Source organism: Notamacropus eugenii, chromosome X (assembly GCF_028372415.1).
Source record: "Notamacropus eugenii isolate mMacEug1 chromosome X, mMacEug1.pri_v2, whole genome shotgun sequence".
NCBI lineage: Eukaryota > Metazoa > Chordata > Mammalia > Diprotodontia > Macropodidae > Notamacropus > Notamacropus eugenii.
Window position 1 is genome coordinate 19767182 of NC_092879.1, and position 10407 is coordinate 19777588.

The 10407-nt window shown below is 42.6% G+C and overlaps 1 pseudogene; it reads right to left on the reverse strand.

Annotated features, from left to right (window-relative positions):
* Positions 1-201: 201 nt before the first annotated feature.
* On the reverse strand, positions 202-9129 carry LOC140516276 (E3 ubiquitin-protein ligase DTX3L-like; annotated as a pseudogene).
* Between the last annotated feature and the right edge of the window lie 1278 nt (positions 9130-10407).

Consider the following 10407-nt stretch of genomic DNA (forward strand, 5'->3'; position numbering starts at 1 on the left):
TGATATAAGTATTAAGATCTCCCCACCCTGCTGTGGGACCCCCCTTTATGGATGGGGTTCCGCACATGTGTCCTTCCTTACAAGTCATTTCCCTAATTTTGAGATCAAACTTCTGTTTGATTCCTGACTCTCCTGTCTCTAACCTGCACTGTTTGGCTCTGGCTACCCACAAGTTAGAGGCTGGTTCCATCTAGTTGACATTCACTTAAATGGTTTTAGGATAACTACTTCTTTGACAATCTGAAGTAAGAGCATCTGAAAGACATCAATGAAATCTTCATAATTGTGTACAGAGAGGTCTAAGATTTGTCTTTTGGTTTAAATATAATGAGGGTTTTTTGGGTCTGGGGTTTGTTTACCACTTCCATTGCAATGTCATATGTTTTCTCTATTTCTGCGATTTCTTGGCATAGAAGATGCAAGTGAGCAGTGTCACCCTCAATCCCATTCTTCATCATGTTTTGCGAAACCATTACTTTCACAGGTTGTTCACAGGAGAAGTTTTACTTCAATGAAATGTTTATCTTCTGAAATATCCTTTGGGTTTCCCCAGAGGATTCAGACTTTTCCTTGAGCTTTAATGTGGAGGTTTTAAAACATGTCAGCGTTTTTTGGACATCAAGTATCAGCTTATAATCTGTGAAGTGAACATCATGACGAGTCACATTCTGGATTTCCTTCTGAAATGCTCTGGTAAAAGCTTCTTGAGCAGTTTTCCTGTCCCTTGAATTATTTGTGTTGAACTCTAAACACATATTGCCCAGAGGATATGCCAAAATACTTTTGAAACATACTTGATGCTCATTTTCTATTCTATCCAGAATTTCAGCAAAGAAATATTTGAAATTTTCATACAAATATGAAGGAACTGAGATAAGGTCTGACTCTTCTGTTCTGTGTTTGGGGTTTGAGTCAAGAATGGGACTGTCACAGTCATTTGGCATAACTTGCTCAATTGCTCTTGCTAAGACTGAGAAAGAAAAATCCTCTTTCTTGTCATTTCCTGGCATCCTCTCACTTAAGAATCCAAAATTTTTTTTTCAATATCTTTGTAGTTATCAATCACTTTCTCAGGTCAATCACAGTCTATTTTGAGATTTTGGCAGAGGTTAATAATTTTCTTCCTTTGCCCTTTGGGAAGCTTTAAGTTCAGCTGGACCTTTATGTGGAGAAATATCTTTTGCATAAAGAAATTAGAGGAGTCAAGAGCACTTCCTTCATCTGGGTGCTTCTCATCTGAAAATTCCTTAGGGAGTGACTGAGTCTGAAAGGAAAGCCGGCTTATTAGCAAAGTGTGCTCTCCTGGGTCTTCATTTGTTTCTAGAAAGATGTTCACTTCTGATGTATCACTGATTGCCACCAAGTGATCTCTCATTGCTAAAACACCATCCTTGGCTTGCCTTTTATAAAACTCTACCCAGAATTTTCCTTTGAGGGACCAGCTTTGACCCTGCACTTGCTCCCCTGCAACTTCCTCTGCATTCTAAGATAGCCCTCAGACACCCAGACCAGGACCTGGTACACCAGCCTGTAGGTAAATCCATGCCTAAATTCATGACTGAACTCTTAGCTTTCCCCACACAGTCTCTGAGTTGTTAATGGCATGCAATGCAAATCAGAAGTTCTTTTTTTTTTTTAAATTTATTTATTTAACTTTTAACATTCTTTTTCACAAAATTTTGGGTTCCAAATTTTCTCCCCATTTCTCCCCTCCCTCTCCCCAAAACGCTGAGCGTTCTAATTGCCCCTATCACTGATCTGCCCTCTCTTCTAACATCCCTCCCTTCCCTTGTCCCCATCTTCTCTTTTGTCCTGTAGGGCCAGATAACTTTCTATACCCCATTACCTGTATTGCTTATTTCCTAGTAGTAAGAACAATACTTGACAGTTATTCCTAAAACTTTGACTTCCAACTTCTCTTCATCCCTCCCTCCCCACCCATTCCCTTTGGGAAGCAAGCAATTCAATGTAGTCCATATCTCTGTAGTTTTGCATTTGACTTCCATAATAATCGTGTTGTGTAAGACTAACTATATTTCCCTCCATCCTATCCTGCCCCCCATTGCTTTTGTTCTCTCTTTGGATCCTCTCCCTCCCCAAGAATGTTGACCTCAAATTGCTCCCTCCTCCCACTGCCCTCCCCTCCCTCATCCCCCCCCACCCCTTCTATCCCCTTCTCCCCAGCTTTCCTGTATTGTAAGACAGTTTTTCATACCAAAATAATTATGCATTTTATTCCTTCCTTTAGTCGAATGTGATGAGAGTAAGCTTCATGTTTTTCTCTCACCTCCCCTCTTTTTCCCTCCACTGAAAAGTCTTTTGCTCACCTCTTTTATGAAGGATAATTTGCCCCATTCCATTTCTCCCTTTCTCCTCCCAATATATTTCTCTCTCACCCCTTAATTTCATTTTTTTAAAGATATGATCCCTTCCTATTCAACTCACTCTATGCTGTGTGTGTGTGTGTGTGTATGTGTAATCCCACCAACTACCCAGATACTGAAAAGTTTCAAGAGTTACAAATATTGTCTTTCCATGTAGGAATGTAAACAGTTCAATTTTAGTAAAGTCCCTTATGACTTCTCTTTGCTCTTTACCTTTTCATGCTTCTCTTCATTCTTGTGTTTGAAGGTTAAATTTTCTTTTCAGCTCTGGTCTTTTCATCAAGAATGCTTGAAAGTCCTCTATTTCATTGTTTTTCCCCTGAAGTATTATACTCAGTTTTGCTGGGTAGGTGATTCTTGGTTTTAGTCCTAGTTCCTTTGACTTCTGGAATATCCTATTCCATGCCCTTCGATCCCTTAATGTAGAAGCTGCTAGGTCTTGTGTTATCCTGATTGTATTTCCACAATACTTGAATTGTTTCTTTCTAGCTGCTTGCAATATTTTCTCCTTGACCAGGGAACTCTGGAATTTGGCCACAATGTTCGTAGGAGTTTCTCTTTTTGAATCTCTTTCAGGTGGTGATTGGTGGATTCCTTGAATACTTATTTTGCCCTCTGGTTCTAGAATCTCAGGGCAGTTTTCCTTGATAATTTCATGAAAGATGATGTCTAGGCTCTTCTTTTGATTATGGCTTTCAGGTAGGCCCATAATTTTTAAATTGTCTCTCCTGGATCTATTTTCCAGGTCAGTTGTTTTTCCAATGAGATGTTTCACATTATCTTCCATTTTTTCATTCTTTTGGTTTTGTTTTGTGATCTCTTGGTTTCTCATAAAGTCATTAGCCTTCCATTCTAATTTTTAAAGAACTATTTTCTTCATTGAGCTTTTGGACCTCCTTTTCCATTTGGCTAATTCTGCTTTTTAAAGCATTCTTCTCCTCATTGGCTTTTGGAACCTCTTTTGCCAATTGAGTTAGCCTATTTTTCAAGGTGTTATTTCCTTCAGCATTTTTTTGGGTCTCCTTTAGCAGGGTGTGGACCTGCTTTTCATGCTTTTCTTGCATCTCTCTCATTTCTCTTCCTAGTTTTTCCTCCACCTCTCTAACTTGATTTTCAAAATCCTTTTTGAGCTCTTCCATGGCCTGAGCCTACTGAATATTTATTTTGGTTGTTTGGGATATGGAAGCCTTGACTTTTATGTCTTTCCCTGATGATAAGCATTGTTCTTCCTCATCTGAAAGGATGGGAGGAGATATCTGTTCACCAAGAAAGTAGCCTTCTGTGGTCTTACTTTTTTCCCCTTTTTTGGGCATTTTCCCAACCAGTTACTTGACTTTTGGGTCCTTTGTCAAGAGTAGGGTATACTCTGGGAATCTGTGAGATCTCAGTTCCTCCAAGGTGGCACAATCAAGCATGTACTGGTCTGGATGCAGAGAGGGATTTTTGTGCCCAGAATCTTAGCAGATACCTCTCCACAGCCACTTGGCCTCCAGTTCCCAAGTTGGCACTGAGGGCTGGTTTTCAGATAAGCTGGATAGGCAGGGCTGCCATTCATTGTGAGACAAAGACCAGCTCTCCCAGGGCCTCCAGCCAGGGCTGAGGTAAGACTAAGCTCTTTAAGCCCCCAGGGGTTTTTATGCTCCAACAATGGAGCTTCCCTACAGGCTGCTGTGCAGGCTCTGTGGCTGCTGCTTGATGCTGGAGCTATGGGAAAGCCCTTTTCCCTTCCTGGCCTGCTGATTAAACCCCATCACTGACCTTTGGGGCCTGTGGGCTGAGGGATCTGAGGCCCCGCTACTGTGACTGGAGATTTTGCCCCCTAGGTGTCCTTCTCCCAGAGTCTCGTCACCCCACGCCGCTGCTTGGCCAGGGCTGGGCTGGGCTTGGTGCTCAGCTCCGTGTCCAGCACAACCAACCTTTCTGTGGGCCTTTCAGGTCACTGTGGGCTGGAAATCTCCTCCACTCTGTTGTTCTCCACTTTTGCTGCTCCAAAATTTGTTGAGAGTCCCTCTCTACAGGTATTTTATGGGCTGTGGGGAGGACCCTGCATAAGTGTGTCTTTCTAGTCTGTCATCTTGGCTCCACCCCGCAGAAGTTCTTTAATGATTACATTTTCACCTGTCTCATTTAATCCTAACAAGACCCTTGGGAAGTAGAGAATTTGAGTATTATTTTCTATTTTTCAGATGAAGTCAAGTCACAAAGAAGGATTTAACAGATGCTTCCTATGTGGTAGGCACAGCAATAAACTCTGAGAATACAAATAGAAGCCAAAGAAAAACCATCCCTGGCCTCTAGGAGTTTACATTCTAATGCAGAAACTCAGCACCCCAGAAGCTATAAAGGAGGGCAAGAGGAGGGGGTGGGTCAGGAGAAGGTGTGTGGTGGAAAAGGAAGGCCTGAGAGACAGGAGCAGAGCCCTGAGGAGAAAGAAGGAGTGAAAATGGCTGGCTTGGGTCCTTCCTTAAAATGAAAGCTGAGGAAGGAAGTGACCAATCAGAGGAAGGGACTGTAGAGTGGAGGCATGGTCCAAGTGAGAAGGTTGCTGGGTGATGGTGGAGAAAGAAATCCAGAGAGGCAGCAGCAGCCTCCAGAAAGGGTTGGTCAACCTTGATCTGGACCTTCCACTCTTCCATACCCATGTCCCACTCCACACTGTTTGAACAAGCATGCACTTTACCCCAGGGGAAAGAATCCTGGGACTCCATGGTGGCTCTCTGGCCAATGTGACTAGGTAGCTTTTCCTTTCTGCATCCATTGCATGGTTTATATCTTTAGTCTGTTACAGGGACTTACTGAGACAAACTGTCTAGCAGAAGTTGGTTATACCATGGCAGGGGGCTAATGCTTACTTCATTCATTTATTACTAAAAATCTCTGGGAGGGCCTCATTTCAGGATTCAGCAGACTGCATTTCCACCAAACACACTCCTTTACCAAGGTAAGATACCAGGGGGAAGAGGGTGGCATCAATGAGCTCTAAAGAATCATAGATCATGGGAATGTATACCTTTATCCTTGGTCTGAGTTCCACTTTGAGGAGGCTCATGCACTCCACAAAAAGGAAGCTGCTATCCCCATCACAAGCTCTGCAAAATTGGCCAAATTTCTTCCCAGCTCTGTCATTCTATGACTCATGAGCTCCCAACTCTGACATCCAGTATTACAAGGTCCTTTCCATCTCTATCCCTCTAAGTTCTGGGATTTAAGGGTCCTCCCAGCTCTGATATTCTATGATCTAAGCATATTTCCAGTTCTGATACTCTTATCACCTCTTTTCTAAGTGTAAAACCTGACACAATATTCAGCTCTTTGAAAGCCTATGTGCAATGTAATGGCCCCTAAGATTAATAGACTTACCTCCTCTCTTACTTAGTGAATTTATCTTAGACGAGAAGCTATGAGTTCAACCACAGCCTCTTTGGGCCCCCAGTCAGGAAATTCCTCCCATTTAGGCAGAGGCATTTAGGCCTAAGTTTGCATTTTCAGCTGCTCCCAAAGTCCCCAGCCAAAAACAGTTCTGTCAGTAGTTGGCAGCTTCAGGAGCCTTGCAGGAGGAGCAGCAGGGAGATGAGGAGGGAGCCCCAGAGAGAAAGGGCCACCGTTTCTTTTGGATTCCTGCTGCACCTTCACCCTCCCAGCCTGCAGGAATGGACATGCACACAGCAGGCAACCCAAAGCAAGAGAAATGGATACCTAGTCCTGGACCAAAACTTGGCTTGCTGCTTGGTGAAAGCTATCAGGGGCAAAATACTTTAGGCCTTAGAAGAACAAATATCCCTGCAGACAAGAGAGGTCATTGTCAAATGCAGCAGGTCAGCAGCAGGATAAAGATGCCAGTGACAGGTGCTTGGTTAGTCCCCCTCCCCCAACTGCTTTATTATGGGGGGAGGGGATGGTATGGGCAACAAGTATTCATAAATAGAACATTAGAGCTGGAAGGGACATTAGAATAAAAAATGTCTTAACAACAAGGGGACCTTGGATCCAGTCATCCAGTTCAAACACTTCAACTTACTCATAAGGAAACTGAGGTTTCAGGAGATTTCACTTCCCTGGGTCATCGAGAGCCAGAATTTGAACTCAAGCACTCTGATTCTCAAGCCATTTGCTCCATCCACTTCTTCCTGCTGCCCCTCTGCTTGCCTCTCCTGCTAATTTCCAAATAGTTTTTCATTGTTGAGCAGCAGCTTCTTGCCCCCGTCTGTATTAGCCCTGGATGGAATTAATCCCCTGAACTACTTCCTCTCTATTTGCCCTCTCCCACTACCTTGTCTTGACTCCCACAGGCCTCCATACTTGACAACCTTTATCCCCCATCTGCATTGACTAAAATCCCTTTTCTTCCTCAAGCCTTAGAGCAACAGAAGTCTCCAGGAAGGGTTCCCTGAAGCCTTGTAAGTGTCTTCTCCCTCCTCAAACTTCTCTTGACACTCTGAATTTTCCACAGACTAATAGTAGTTGATTTTCCTATAGGCTTTGAAGCTTAGAGCAGTTTTATTTACACAATCATTAGAGTTTTACCTTGGAACATCCTGGTCCTCACTCCACTCCTCTTCCCCCCCACTCCCCACAACCCCTGTAGACCAAGGTCATTAAAGGCAGGGAATTAACAACAATTCAGTGTTTTATGTGTGATTATGAGCTGAACAATCTTCAACAAACTCTGGCACACAAAGAAGGAAAAGAGAATCATATATGACACAAAACTTCTATTACATACAGCCTTAAAGTATTTATTGTAGAAGTTATGAACAAATCATCCAATTTGTTTCCATTTCATCTTCTGTTTATTGTTATTATATATTGAATTTTCTCCCCTATTGTTGCATCTCCGTCACTTCCCACTAACTCACCTACCTTCTGCCTCTCCAAGACTATGCTACCTTTAATTTTATATCATTCACAGCAGGAAGCACTAAGAGCCCTGTCAGCCCCCAGTAGGGACTCAGTGAACGCTTTCTGAATTGACTTGAAAAGTCCAGGTTGTGAGTGTAGACCATAGGCTTCACAGCTGGAAGGGGTCTCAGAGATCATCTAAGATAACATCCTCCCTCCCCTACTGTAGAGGGGAGAAAAGGGAGGTCTAGGAAGGGAGCCTCATTTGCCCAAGCTCACCCAGGTATCCTGGCCCATGAGGCAGGAGCCAGGTCCTTTGACTTCCAGACCATGGCTCTTTCCATTACACCACTAGATGCCTATGCTGGCTCAGGCCCAAGAGCCCAATTCCACTACTGTTCTTAGTCCAGGATAGTCACCCCATCAGCTTCTCAGGATCCCAAAGAAAATCCTCTAGGCCCTGTCAGACAGGTTCTCCCCATCTTGGGTGCCTGAATCCTTCATAAACAATCTGGAGGAAGTCTTCCTCAACTGCAATTCATGGAGAGGGGGGAAGGGGTACCAGGTATTACAATTTTAGGATTTCAGAGCTAGGAGAAACTTTGGAGACCCTTGAGCACAATCCCACTATTTTCTTTCTGTAAGTGATGTTGCAGAAATAGTCATTTTTACTAAAAACCAAATCAAACAAGATACTTGTTCTGGAATGGTACATTGACCGAATTTTACACACACACACACACACACACACACACACACACACACACACACACACACACACACACACGGCAAAACTATACAAATATTTTCTTTTTCTGTCCTGTTTTATATATGCAAATATTCTTCTTTCTGGGTGTGAAGTTCAGAATAAAACAAAATAAAATATGAATGTTTCTAAAGGCAAATATAAATGTTTCATCTGGGCCTATGTTGGCAAATGCCATTGAAATCAGTGCAGGGATGTGCTGGAGCCAGCTCATACCAGCTGGAGAGAGCCAATTGTGAAATTTTCAGTGGGAGCCTTTACAGCACAGCAATTGACAATCAAAGGTTGACTTATTATTTTGTTGATTGTCTATATTTAAGAAACGGATGGAAAATGTTAATAGTTCAGATTAAACATATAAGTGTGTCTTGTATACATTTTTGAGAGCTAGCTATTAAACATTCGCTAATATAGGTTAATCAGATTCCTGAAATGTCAGAGCTGGAAAGATCTTTGGAGATCAAAGACCTCCATCTACCTCCTCATCATAAAGATGAGGACAGGAAGACCTAGTGAGGGGATGAGACCAATAAAATGTCACATAGCCAGTGGCGGGCAGAGGGTGCACTACACCCCAGATCTCCTGGTTCTTCATGTAGTGCTATTTCTAGACACCTGTCCCCAATCAACCTCTTCTTCAAAGGCTTTGAAAGGTCCTATATCACCAGATGAAAACTCTTCTTATGTGGAAAAAATCAGTTGTCCTAGGAGGGCAATTTGGAATCTTGAGCTGCAGCAATATGGCTGGAGTCTATTTTATCTGGAGAGGTATATTCACCTTCATCTCTTTAGATCAAAACCCTTCACAGATTACCCAGTGGAGTTGTTCTGATCATAAAAGCCATTCCCCTGCAGACACTGAAGGGGGATCATGACTGTGATGGTCTTCTTGAAGAATGGCTAAACTAGTACTTAGACTTCAGACACCCAGTTCATCACTGAGACTTCCCTGGAAGCCCTTTTGGTTTGCTAGATATGCCAGAAGGTGTGCCCATCTAAGACCCAGAGAACCTTCTATCTCTTCTGCCTTCTCCTCATCAGGCACCAGGAGGGCACTGCAAATGAAGAAGTTACAGACATATCACCAAACATAGACTGCTCTTCTATGGGATGTGGCAATGCTTTGCACATGGCAGTCATTCGGAGATCCCTCTAACCAGTCAATCAACACTACTGTACTCTGTACCTGAAGGAAAGCTCACTAACCTCAGGGACACAGAAACCCCCAAAGCAGACCTTCCTAAAAGTGCCTCAATATTTTCTACTCTGGATTGGAACTCTGCTTTTCATTCCTAATCTTCATGACAAAAGAAGTTATAAGTCATACCCCAGTGCTTCAAACATCTCTGTAAGACTGCAGGTTTCAGAGCAAGAGTCAAACTGCCTAGTAGAAATCATAGGTCTGATTCAACCACATACATAAACATAACAGTTCCCATTATTATAGCACTTTCACATTTCTAAAGTAGCTTCTTTCTTCAAGACATTTATGTAAAGTTGTTAGTGCAAATACCATTTTCCTGTCTTCAAATATGAGCAAACTAAGTCCCTCAGAAGGGAAGTGAATTGCCCAAGTACATGTTTCAGGTGAAGGGGACAGAGAAAGCAGTGACTTCATGGGATAAGTATTAAAATGAAGTAAAGAGATTTCAAAAAGCAAAAATAAATGTGAGATTCATACTATCAAAAACAACTGAGTTGGAAATGCAAAGAGAAGGAAAATGAATGGTTTAAAGCTCGTGACTAGAGAATGAGGTGCAGTCTTGGTTCCAAGAAAGATACACTGTCAGGTCACTTATTAGAGGAGGACTGTGAGGTTTCAGCCCTGTCTGGCTTGAAGTGTTATGCTGTCCCTAACTATAAGAGAATTCAGAAGAGGGATGTGTTTGAGGGGAAAGATAATGACTTTTTCTGTGAACATGTAGAATTGGGGTGCCTATGAGACATCCATCTCAAAATGGCTTTCTTCTTTTGCAAGGCAGTGGAAGGATATGTCTCCATATGCACCTTGTCTCTGTAGAGCAAAGTGTGACATGCCCCTCTATATGTGCTATAAGAAGAAGCCCATTTCCAGAGAGGAGGAGCATGTCCAGGTAGGCTGGTTTTCTCCAGATTAATGCTGCATTTGGCTGAAGGGCTTATTTCAACTATCAAAATAAAAAACAACTCTGAGGTACCACCTCATACCTTTTAGATTGGATAACATGATAGAAAAGGCAAATGACAAATGCTGGAAGGGATTTAGAAAGAGATACTAATACACAGTTGGGGGAGTTATGAACAGGCCCAATTGTTCAGGAGAACAATTTGGAACTGTAGCCAAAGGACTATAAAACTGCATAAAGGGCAGGTAAGTGGTGCAGTGGATAGAGCACCAGTGCAGGAATCAGGAGGACTTGAGTTCAAATCTCACCTCAG